Here is a 12,671-nt window from a genome sequence, read left to right on the forward strand (position 1 = left end):
ATTTGCATAGTCTTATTATTAGTTTATTGAAGACATATAGTTAACAGTAGCATTGCCTTTTCTAGAATTTGACTAGGGTTGTTTTATATTAAATTAAAAAGGAAAGTTAATTTTCTGGACAGTTAGAAATTATTAGGAAAACTAAACAGGAGGTAACTTTTTTAGCATTTTTATGACGTATAAAGAGTGAAATAATTTCTATAGTGATATAGTTCCCATGTTAATTGTACCTATTACCATCTAAGAGCACTTCAACATTCATTTTATAATTGTGGGTTTGGTGATTGTTTAAAGGCAAATACTTTGCTTCTGTATTCAAGTAATAGATGTGCTAGTTTAGAACTGTTATGCATCCCAGGAAAAGCCATGGTTTTTTAATCCCTTCTTGTGGTGGTAGTCCTGTTGTGGGTAGGACTTTTTCATTAGGTTATTTCAATTGAGATGCGACCCACCCTATTCAAGATAGGTCTAAATCCTTTTACTAGTCATTTGTAAGAGGATAAAAGACAGAAAAGACCCAGAGAGCTCAGAGAAGCCCAAGAGAAGCTGAGAGACAAGGACACACCCAGAAAAGCTGAGAGAGGAAGCCACTGAAGTCAGAAAGTGAAAGCAACAAAACTCAGGAGAAAAGGACCAGCAACAGATGTTGCCATGTCTCTTCCTATGTGAAAGAGGTGCCCTGGATGCTGGCAGCCAGTCTTCAGAGTCCAGGTATCATCCTGTTGGTGTCTTGAGTTGGACGTTTTCACTGCCTAAGAATGGTAAATTTATAAGTTAATAAATTCTCATTGTACAAACCAATGAATTTCTGGTATGTTGCATTCCAGCAGCTTAAACAAACCAAAACAATATATTATTAAATGATACCAAATATTATACCTTGAAGAAATTACCACAGAAAATGAAAAACATCTTATTTTCTTTAATATCAAAGATTCCTAATGTACATGGTAATAGTCTGCCAGAACATCAGCTAAAATGCATTGGTACATGTATTTCCTATTGAAAAATATCAAACCCCATTTTTTTTCTTTCTTGGAACCCTGCTTTAGAGCAATCTTTTTTAATCAGACTATGAATATGGATGGAGTTTGTGAAATGCTTAGGCAAGTGAGAAAATGAGAGAGAAGCAGAAGAAATGATAGAAAAAAAATTAAAACCCAGACTTCATTATATCTGAATAAATTTTGTATATAGATATATCGATATGTAATGCTACCATTGATAGAAATGATGGCAAGAACAATTACACAAATGTATTATGGCACCTAGACGTTTTGAAATTGAAACGATACCACCTAATGCATTTGCAATTGATTGGGTTTTATATGGTTAATGTTTCTGGAGTACTTGCCCATTTCTGAGTGCATGTATATGTAACAATGTTTAGGTGAATGGCACAGAATGTGGAATCATGTATGCAAACACCTTATATAGGAAAATAATATCATTAATAATACAGTTATTTTAAGTAGGAAAAGGATTATTTTTTAGTAAGCTCCTTTTTTCAAATTAACTACTTAAATATATGGATTAACCTTTTAGACAACTAAGGTATCTTTTTTTCAAAAATAGAACTAGCAAAATTGCTTAAGCATTTGACACACCATATCAGAATGGCCAACAAAGTTATGACTGACAGCCTGCTAGGGCCCCAGAGACAAATCTTTAGAAGAAGTGTAGTGACCAAAGGCAGAGTTCAAGGAAAAGGTCTGGAACAGAGCAAGACTAATACCTCAGAGGGTAACAAAATTTGCCAAGGTCAAATCAAAATCAATCCATCAGTTTATAGGCAACTCATGTGGCAAATACAAGGCCAGAGCTCTTTGATTCCACCCCATACAACCAATGCAAAGCCATTTTTGTAAATTTAACAGAGAGGAGTAAGATATCTTGTGATTGTATCTGACAAGCTGCCAATCTATCTCAGGTGTTTGAAATGCTGTTTTCCAGAAAGATGTTTATTTTTATAGAATTACATTTTGTGAGATTTCTTCAGTGTTTCTTGGATGTTTTTTAACAGTCATCTTTAAAAATGCTAATCCATTATTTCATAATCTATATTGTGTCATAAAGTTAGGAATGAATGGATGATATCCTTGGCTTTAAGGAAAGATTTTGGTTTGAATCACATCTGTGCCAATTAATAATTAAATAACCTTGAGTTTTAGTTTTACTACCTCTAAAATGATGATGGTAATAAATTGCTTACAATGTTGCTGTGATGATTAATTGAGAAAATGAAGGTAAAACATTTTAAGAGAGCCTGGAAAAGAGCTATGATGCCTATTATTTTATTGTATGTTTCTCTGACTACTCTGTCCAGAGACTGACATGTAACTGCCACAGTTCATTCTGTTGGTGAAGATGAAAATTATAGACCTAGGAAGGCATATAGTTTTCATTTCAGGTGTTAATGCCAATATATTCCTATAATGATTGCCTACTGCCTTGTGTTAAGGAAAGTTGTGGAGTGTGGCAAGAAAGACTATCAAGAAACATTTCTTATTATCTATACTTGGTGCAAAAGTGTGATGGCATCAACTATATATGTTGACCCTAATAGAGAGTCTGATTAAATTAGTCCAATTGAAATTACAACAGTGATGGGCAGTGACATTCATATATTCTCTCTAAAATATATAAATTGGAATGCTTATAATAATTGATTGTGTAAGTGGAAAATATGCTATGTCTCAAAGAATCATATAAGCATACAAAAGCAAAATAATCCAAATACTTTGGCCATCAGTGTTATCAATATCACTAACAACTAATCAATCCTTCAGATATTTAAAAACAGTATAGAAGCAATTCCTCCACTAGGTATCTGTGTACCTTCTCTTGGAAATAAGGAAAAAGAGTTCTTAGAACAATGGTTCTCCACTCAGCTCTAATCAACAGAAAAGCTGTGGAGATTTAGAACATTAAAAATGCATTGAGACCACCCAGGATAATCTGAGTCATCAGGTAAGGTGTGTCTCAGGCTGTGAATTTTTCAAAATACTCAAGGTAAGACTTTAAAAGTTTGCTTAAGAAGCATTGCCTTAGACCCTTGAAAATATGTTTTTATTATTATGAAAATTGATTGATAATTGAAGTCAATGTTTTCTTTCATAATTTGATATTGACCAGCTTCTCAGACTTTACAGCCATGATTAAAAATATTGTTATGAAGCTTTACTTTTTCCACTAAAAATTAAGAATTTGATTATATTTAATTAGTTTTTAATTAGTTTTACTGCTATCTTCTGGAACTTCTATTCTTCTCCCTTTCTCTCTCTTTTAAATTTAAAAAATGGCTTATAAAAAGAGTTGTTCCTGTTTATAGTGAATATTAAATTGTAATAGCTAAACATTGAAAATTTTACTGTATATAGTTAAATTTTCAATTTAGTCTTTTTTTCTGTTGTATGATGCTATATTAACTGAAATTCTGATTATTTCATAAAGAGATTGGATTATCCCAATATTCTTTAGTAGGCATTTGCATAGCATTAATATAGAAGACTGCATCATTCACTTCATTCTACTAAAAACAGTGAAATTGCATAATCATTAGGCTCTAAGCTTAAATATTGTTGTTGAAAATATTTTACAGAGTTTAATTTTGGATTTTATAACATTTTTATTCATTTCCCTAAGTAAAATTACTTGCTTTATTTGTTTTTAGGTATGATCAAGAAAATTAAGTTTATTGCTTAATATTAACATATCTAATAACTCCATGATTCCACCACTTCCAGTTGTTTTTTATTAGGAAATTATGGGTTTACAGAACAATCATGCATAAAACAGGATTTCTATCTACCACCCAAATATTAACACCTTGCATTGGTGTGGAATATTTGTTACAAGTGATGACAACACATTTTTATAATTGGATTATTCACTATAGACCATGACTTAATTTATGGTTCACACTGTTGTGAAGTTCCTTATATGTTTTTCCAATTTTTTTTTTAATTCTAGTAACATATACACAACCTAAAATTTCCCCTTTCAACCACATTCAAATATATGATTCAATGCTGTTAATTACTTTCACAACACTGTGCTATCATCACCATCCATTATCAAAACATTTCAATCATCCCAAATAGAAAATCCATACATTTTAAGCCCCAATTCCCTATTCCCTACTTTGAACCTGTCTTCTAGTAACCTATATCCTAGATTCTGACTCTGTGAGTTTGCTTATTCTAATTATTTCATATCACTTAAATCATACAATAATTGTCCTTTTCTGTCTGGCTCATTTAACTCAACATGATATCTTCAAAGTTTATCCATGTTGTTGCATGTATCAGAGCTTCATTCCTTCTTACAGCTGAATGATATTCCAGTTTGTGTGTATACCACATTTTGTTAATTGATTCATTTGTTAAGGGATACTTGGGTTGTTTCCATGTTTTGGCAATTGCAAATAATGCCACTATGAACATCAGTGTTGAATAACTATTCAAATTCCTGATTTCAGTGCTTTTTGAGTTTATGCCTAGAAGTAGGATTCCAGGTCCTACGGTAATTCTGTACTTAATTTTCTGAAGAACTGCCAAACTGTCTTCCACAATGGCTGTGCCATTTTATATGGCCACCAGCAATGGATGTGCTCCTATTTCTTCACATCCTTTCCAACACTTGTGATTTTCCATGTTTTTAATAGTAACCATTCTATTGGTCAGGAAATGGTATCTCATTGTGGTTTTGATTTGCATTTACCTAATGGTTAATGATATTGAGCATCCTTTCATGTGCTTTTGGACATTTGTATTTCTTCTTTGGAGAAATGTCTTTTCAAGTCTTTTGCCCATTATTTAATTGGGTTTTCTTTGTATTTCTGTTGTTGAGTTGAATGATTTCTTAATATATTCAGGCTATTAAATCCTTATCAGAAAAGTTGTTTCCAAATATTATCTCCCATTTTTCAGGTTTTCATTTTACTTTCATGATAAAGTCCTTTGATACCCCAAAGTTTTTAATTTTGATGAGGTCCCACTTATCTTTTTTCCTTTTGTTGCTTGTGCTTTGGGTGTAAAATCTAAGAAAACATTGCCTAACAAATGGTCTTAAAGTTGCTTCTGTATGTTTTCTTTAAGGACTTTTGTAGCTATGGCTCTCATATTTAGGTTCTGGATCCATTTTGAGTTGATTTTGTATATGGTGTGAAGTGGGATCATGCCATCTGCTGATCAGGAAAGTTTTCTTCTTCCTTTTCAATTTGGACACATTTTGTCTCCTTTTCTTGCCTACTTTCTCTGGACAGAACTTCCAGTACATCTTTTAGTTTCCTAGGCTTCTTAAAGCAAATATCATGAAAAGAGTTGGCTTAAACAATGAGATTTATTTGCTTACAGTTTTGAAGTGGGGTAAATCAAGGCATCATAAAGGTGATGCTTTTTTCCTGAGAACTGTGGCTTTCTGGACTAGCTCCTGATGATCTTTAGTTATTGTGTGACATGGCAAGGTACATGGTTGCATGTTCTTGTCTCTTCCTTCTCTTCCAGGTTCTGTTTCATCTTCTTGTTCTCTCTCTCTCTCTCTCCCTCTCCCTCCCACTCCCTTTGCCTCTCCTTCCCTCTCTCCCTTTCACTCTCACTCTTCCTATCTCTCTCTCTCTCTCTCTGTACTCATTCTGTTTATAAAGCACTCCAGTAATCTGATAGAGATCCATGCTGAATGAGGTGGGTCAACATCTCCTTAACTAAAGTAGTCTCATAAAAAGGTCTTATTTACAATGAGTTTATACCCATAGAAATGAATTAAAGAACATGTTTTTCTGAGGTATACACAGCTTCAGACCATGACAGTGTTACATAACAATGATGGACAGTGGGGGTCCTTGTCTAATTCCTGATCTTCAAGGGAAAGTTTCATTCTTTTATTCTTCCATCATTGACAATGACATTAGCTGTAAGTTTCTCATATATCTGTATCATATTGAGAAAGTCTCCTTCTTTTCCTAGTTTTATAAGTGTTTTTATCAAGAAGGGGTACTGAATTTTGTCAAATGCCTTTTTTGCATCAATTGAAAGGATCATGTTTGTTTTTGTTTTTTTTCCTTAATTCTGTTAATATCATATGGTATATTAATTCATTTCATTACATTGAATCACTGTTGCATACCTGGGATAAATCTCACTTGATCATGGTATATAATTCTTTTAATATGCTATATTAAACTGTTGTATTTCCATTTTCCTTTGCATCAAGATATTTCCCAATTTCCCTTATGATTTACTCTTTATCACATTGGTTGTTTTAGAGTATGTTGTCTAATTTCAACTTATTTGTGACATTTTCCATTTTTCCCTCTGTGCCTGAATTCTAGCTCCATCCAGTTGTTGTTGGAGAAGATACATTTTATTTTTCAATATTTTTGAATTTACTGAGACTATGTTCTATCCTGGAGGTTGATCTATGTGCACTTGAGAAGAATATGTATTCTATTTCCTTATTGGTCTTCTGTCTAGATATTCTATTCATTATTGAAAATGCTGTTAAATTAAAGTTTCCTACTATTAATGTAGAGCTCTCTTTATCTCCTTTCAAATACGTCAATCAATATTTGCCTCAGATATCTTGAGGATCTACTGTTAATTGCATATATCTTTATGATTTTTATGTCTTCTTGTTCAATTGGTGTATACTGACTGTCTTTGTCCCTCACAACTGTTTTTGACTTGTCTGTTTTATCTGATATTAGCATAGCCACCCCAGCTATCTTTTGGTTACTACTTGCATGGTATGTTTTTTCAGGTTTGCACATTCAACCTACTTATATCTTTAAATTTACAGTGAGTCTCTTATTGACAGCATACGGTTGGATCATGCTTTTATATCCAATCTTCCAATCTCTGCCTTTTGACTGGAGAGTTTACCCATTTACATTTCAAGTTACTACTTATAATGCTGGAATATCTTTTGCCACTTTGATATTTAGTCTTTGTAGTCTAATATAATTTTGCCCCTCAATTCTTCTATTAATGCCTACTTTCATATTTATTTGATTTTTTTAATGTGCCATATGGACAACCTTTCATTTCTATCTGTATTTATTTTTCATATATTTTCTTTCTCATTACAATAGAATTAAAAATTAATATCCTAAAAATATAACAATCATATTTGATTCAATACCAAGTTGACTTCAACAGCATACAAACACACAATTCCTATACCCCTCCATGTCCCACTTTTTTTGTACTTATTATCATTTATATCTTTTAACATTTTATGTCCAAACTCATAGATTTATTATTACACTTCATGCATTGGCATTTTAACACCTGTGGAATGTAAGAAGTGGGGTTACATGCCAAAAAGAAAACACAATGCAATATTACTAGCATTTATAATTACCCCAATGGTTACCTTTACCAAAGGTCTTTATCTCTTTATGCCACTTTGACCCACTGTCTGGTGTCCTTTTCTATCACTTGGTAGAACTCCCATTTAGCATTGCTTGTAGGGAAGTTTAGTGGTGATAAACAATGTGTTCCAGTTTCCTAATGCTGCCAGAATGCCAAATACCAGAAATGGATTGACTTTTGTAAAGGGGGTTTATTTGATTACAAAGTTACAGTCTTAAGGCTATTAAGTGTCCAGGTAAGGTATTAATAAGTCGGGTACCTTCACTGGAAGATGGCCAATGGTGCCTGGAAAACTTCTGTTAGCTGGAAAGGCATGTGGCTGGCATCTGCTCCAGAGTTCTTGTTTCAAAATGACTTTCTTGCAAGATGTTCCTCTCTAGGGTGCAGCTCCTCTTCAAAATATCTCTCTCAGTTGCTCTCCAAAATGTCACTCACAGCTGCTCTGCATCGGGGCCTGGGTGGCTCTTTTTAAAGAACTCCAGAGACCCAATAAAGACCACCCTGAATGGGTAGGGCAACACCTCCATAGAAATAATCCAATTAAAGGTCTCACTCACAGTTGATTGTGTCATAGCTGCATGGAAACACTGAACCAATAGGTTGCAACCTAATCAACACTAATATATCTGCCCTGACAAGATTGCATCATAGAACATGGAATTTGGGGGGCATAATACATCCAAACAGGCACATGCTGTCAGTTTTTGCTGATCTGGGAATGTCTTAATCTCTCCCTCATATTTTGGTATTTTTTTTTAATTGAGATTGTTCACAAACCATACAATTATCCAAAGACAAGATCCGAAGTGTGCAATCAATTACCCATGGTACCATCATATACCTGTGCATCCATCACCACAATTAATTCTTTTTTCAATTTTTAGAACATTTTCATTACTCCAGAAAAGAAATAAAGAAAAAAAAGGAAACTCAAATCCTCCCATATCCCTAACTACCCCCTCCATTTTGATTCATGGTATTGGTATAGTACATTTGTTACTGTTGATGAAAGAATGTTAAAATACTACTAACTGTGGTATATAGTTTGCAATAGGCATATATTTTTCTTTTCTATATGCCCTTCTATTATTAACTCTAGTTATATTATCATACATTTGCTCTAGTTCATGAGAGAGATTTCTAATATTTGTACAGTTAATCATGGACATTGTCCACCACACGAGTCACTGTTTTATAGATTCCCATCATTTAACCTCCAACTTTCCTTCTGGTGACACATGTGACTTTGAGCTTACCGTTTCCACCACATTCACAGACCATTGAGCACTTTTAGTCATTTTCACAACATGCTACCGTCACCTCTGTCCAAATGCTTGAGTTCACCCTAGTTGAACATTCTTGCTCTTAATAAGAAACTGCTATCCATTATTTAGCCCCATTCTATATATTGGTAACATATTTCATGTCTATGGTTTTACATATTATGAGTAGTTCATACCAGTGAAATATCATGCAATATTTGTCCTTATGTGTATGTCTTATTTCGCTCAATATAGTGCCCTCAAGGTTTCTTCATCAACCCCTTTTTAAGATGATTTTGTTCACACACCATACATTCCATTCTAATCAATCAATCAATGTTTCCATATATAGTCATGCATTTATGTATACACCACCATCACCATTATCTGTATAAGGACATCTACATTTCTTCCACAAAGAAGAAGTAAGAGTCAAAGAAGGTAGAGAGAAAAAAGAAAAAGAAAAAAGAAAGAGAGAAAAAATATGACAGCTAGGATGTGACAAAAGGAAAGATAGCATTAAAACAAGATAGAATAAAGAGTCAGACAGCGTCACCAATTCCAAGATTCCCATACACCTCCCCTAGATCCACCCCCCACCCTGCCCCGTGCATTTAGCTTTGGTATATTGCCTTTGTTACATTAAAGGAAGCATAATACAGTGTTTCTGTTAATTATAGTCTCTAGTTTACATTGATTGTATTTTTTCCCCTAATACCACCCTATTTTTAACACTTTGAAATGTTGACATTCATTTGTTCTCCCTCATGTAAAACCATATTTGTACCTTTTACCACAATCATTGAGCACCCTAGGTTTCACTGAGTTATACAGTCCCAGTCTTTATCTTTCATCTTTCCTTCTGGTGTCCCACATGCTCCTAACCTTCATCTTTCAACCATACTCACAGTCGTATTTGTTCAGTGTACTTATATTGCTGTGCTACTATCTCCCAAAATTGTTTTCCAAACCTCTCACTCCTGTCTTCTCCTTTGTGTCTGCAGCACTTCCTGTAGTGTTTCCTGTAGATCATTTATCTTGTTCATAAACTCCGTCATTGTCTGTTTGTCAGAGAATATTTTAAACTCTCCCTCATATTTGAAGGGCAGTTTTGCCAGATATAAGATTCTTAGTTGTCAGTGTGTCTCTTTCAATATCTTAAATATATCACACCACTTCCTTCTTGCCTCCTTGTTTTCTATTGAGAAATCTGCACATAGACTTACCAAGCTTCATTTGTTTTTGATGGATTACTTTTCTCTTGGTGCTTTCAGGATTCTGTCATCTTTGATGTTTGATAATCTGATTATTAAGTGTCTTGGTGTAGGCTTATTCAAATATATTCCCTTTTGGGTATGCTGCACTTCTTGGATCTGCAATTTTATGTCTTTCATAAGAGATGGGAAATTTTCATTGATTATTTCCTCTACTATTTTCCTTCTCTTCTCCTTCTGGGACACCCAAGACATGTACATTCCTGTGGTTTGAGTTGTCATTCAATTCCCTGGATGCTGCTCATATTTTTTTCATTCTTTTACCTATCTCTTTTGTGTGTAGGCTTTCAGGTGTCTTGTTCTCCAGTTCTTGAGTGTTTTCTTCTGCCTCTTGATATCTGCTGTTGTATGTCTCCATTGTGTCTTTCATCTCTTGTGTTGTACCTTTCATTTCTGTAGATTCTGCCAGTTGTTTTTTTGAACTTTCAATTTCCATCTTAAGTATGCCCAGTGTTTTCATTATGTGCTTTACCTCTTTTGCCATATCTTCCATAATCTTTTTGAATTGTTTTAGCATTTGTTGTTTCAATTTCCGTATCTCAATTGAAGTGTAAGTTTCTTCCTTTGACTTGGCCATAACTTCATTTTTCTTAGTGTAGGTTGCAGTTTTCTGTTGTCTGGACATCTGGTTTCCTTGGTTACCACAATCAGGTTTTCCAGACCAGAACAGGCTCAAGTCCCAGAAGGAGGTTATAGTATCAGGTTTTAGAAGATTGATATACCCTATGAGGCCTCAAGCCACTGTGCTTTTCTGCCCAACAGGTGGCACCTCTTAGCCTGTCACTCCAGACTGGTGTAAGGAGGTGTGGCCCATGGCTGTTTTCCTCCAGACTCTGGGGTCTGGTTCTGAACAGAAGGCAGGTAGTAGAGCTTGGCAGCACCTCTTTCCTCTTAGAATAAATAAATCCCCTGTGGAGATATCATTTGCATTTAAATAGTCTCTTTGCTTCTGGTATCTCTACCCTTGTCTGGGTCAGAGTGCTGGGAACTGAAAATGGCTGAGGCTTTCTCCACTGAGCCAAAAAAGGGACAGAAAACTCCCCTTCAGGACTAGTCCATGGCCACACTCAGTTTCACCCATCAGTCAGAGATAGCACCTGGTCCTTTAGGCTTCCCCTGCCTCCCAGAGAGTTCCTCCGACTCTCCAAGGTAACTTGTCACCAAAAGCCTCTGTGTGCTTGTTGGGGATTCATAGCTTGCATTGAGCAATCAACACTTGTTAATTCAAACCTCAGTTGGAGCTGGGATGAGGTATATTCACTTGTTCAGAGAGTACTGCTCTCTAGCACAGGGAGGCTTTGCAGTTTGGGCTGCCATGCGGGAGGGGTTACCTGCTCAGGTCCTCAGTTTTTACTTAGAGATTTTATGCTGTGATCTCAGGCATTCCTCCCAATCCATGCTGGTGAATGATGTGTGGACAGTCATGTTTGTCCCCCAGCAGTTATTCCAGATTATTTATTAGTTGTTCCTTGTTATTTATTAGTTGTTCCAGGGGGACTAACTAGCTTCTACTCCTCTCTATGCTGCCATCTTCCATTTCTCTCTCTCCCTCATTTTTGAAAGAAAATCTTGCCAGATATAAAACATGTGCTTGGCAATCTTTTCTGGGCCTGTGTCTTGCTCTAGGCTTGTGCCTGTAAGTGACTTTAGGAATTCCCCTGTTTAGGAGTTCAAATGCCCACTTGTGTTTCCCAGGGGACAAACCTCATACCTCCTGTGTGTTCTACTGCTGTACTTAATGCAGGTAACCCTTTGCCCCAGTAAGTCTGCCTCAATTGTATCTTACTCTGTTTTCATTGTCTCAAGCTGCTTTTGCCTAGAAGGCACATTTTGGGAATGGTCAGATCCCAGAAGGGAGTTTCCAAACTCAATCTTTCCTACACAGATGAAGGCCAGGGACACACAAAGGGAGTGCCAGCTGGCTCCAAACTGCCTAGGAGAGGGATAAGGGATGGGCCAGGAATGGCACCAGAAGCTTCTTCCACAGCTTCTAACACTTGCAGTTTCTTGACCTTCCCAGCAAATGCAGCCCTTCAACTGTCCTCTGAAGCTCTGAGGAAGCATACTATCTTTAGGCCTCCTCCACCACATTTGTCTGGGGTGGGGTGGAACAATGGCCTTCTTCAGAGACAGGACCCCAATGATCCAAAGTCACTACACAAATTCCACAATCAGCAATTAGACTGTACCCACCCCAGATTCTTGAGGAAGTAGATTTTTATGTCCCTTTCTGGCTCCAGCAAGGTACACCATGGGCCAGACTGCACTGTGATCTGCTGTGAGAATGTGGGATGGGCACTGATAAACATCACATGGAGAGAGCAATTTACTGGTCTTTACCAGTAAATTTACCAGGCTCTTCCTCTGACTCTTGCCTGGATATTACATGCTGTTCTACTGGATGCTAGAATTACAAATTAGTTGATTCAGACAGTTTTTGCCTCTTTGACTTATTCTTAGAGCTTGCTACTCTGCCACAAAAATAGACAATACGTGTCATTTTAATTGTTTTCCTAATGAATCTTTTGTGACATTTTTTTGAATATAGTGAAAATATACAATTGCACCTAATTAGGGATTGGTATTTTGCAATTTTTTTTACAACAAAAGGTATATCAAATTTTATTCATTTATTCCTAGATTTTTATTTTCCTCTACTTTTGGCTGTGTATGTGTGTATGTGTTTTTATACATGTATGCACATATATATCCATACATATGTATATATTTACAAATATTCATACCAACACACATATATTAAC

The 12,671-nt window shown here is 35.5% G+C and overlaps 1 pseudogene; it reads left to right on the top strand.

Moving 5' to 3' along the window:
• Positions 1 to 12,671, top strand: part of LOC119530235 — a 117,645-nt pseudogene that overhangs the window by 66,775 nt on the left and 38,199 nt on the right.

Source organism: Choloepus didactylus, chromosome 3 (genome assembly GCF_015220235.1).
Source record: "Choloepus didactylus isolate mChoDid1 chromosome 3, mChoDid1.pri, whole genome shotgun sequence".
In the NCBI taxonomy this organism is placed as follows: Eukaryota; Metazoa; Chordata; class Mammalia; order Pilosa; family Megalonychidae; genus Choloepus; species Choloepus didactylus.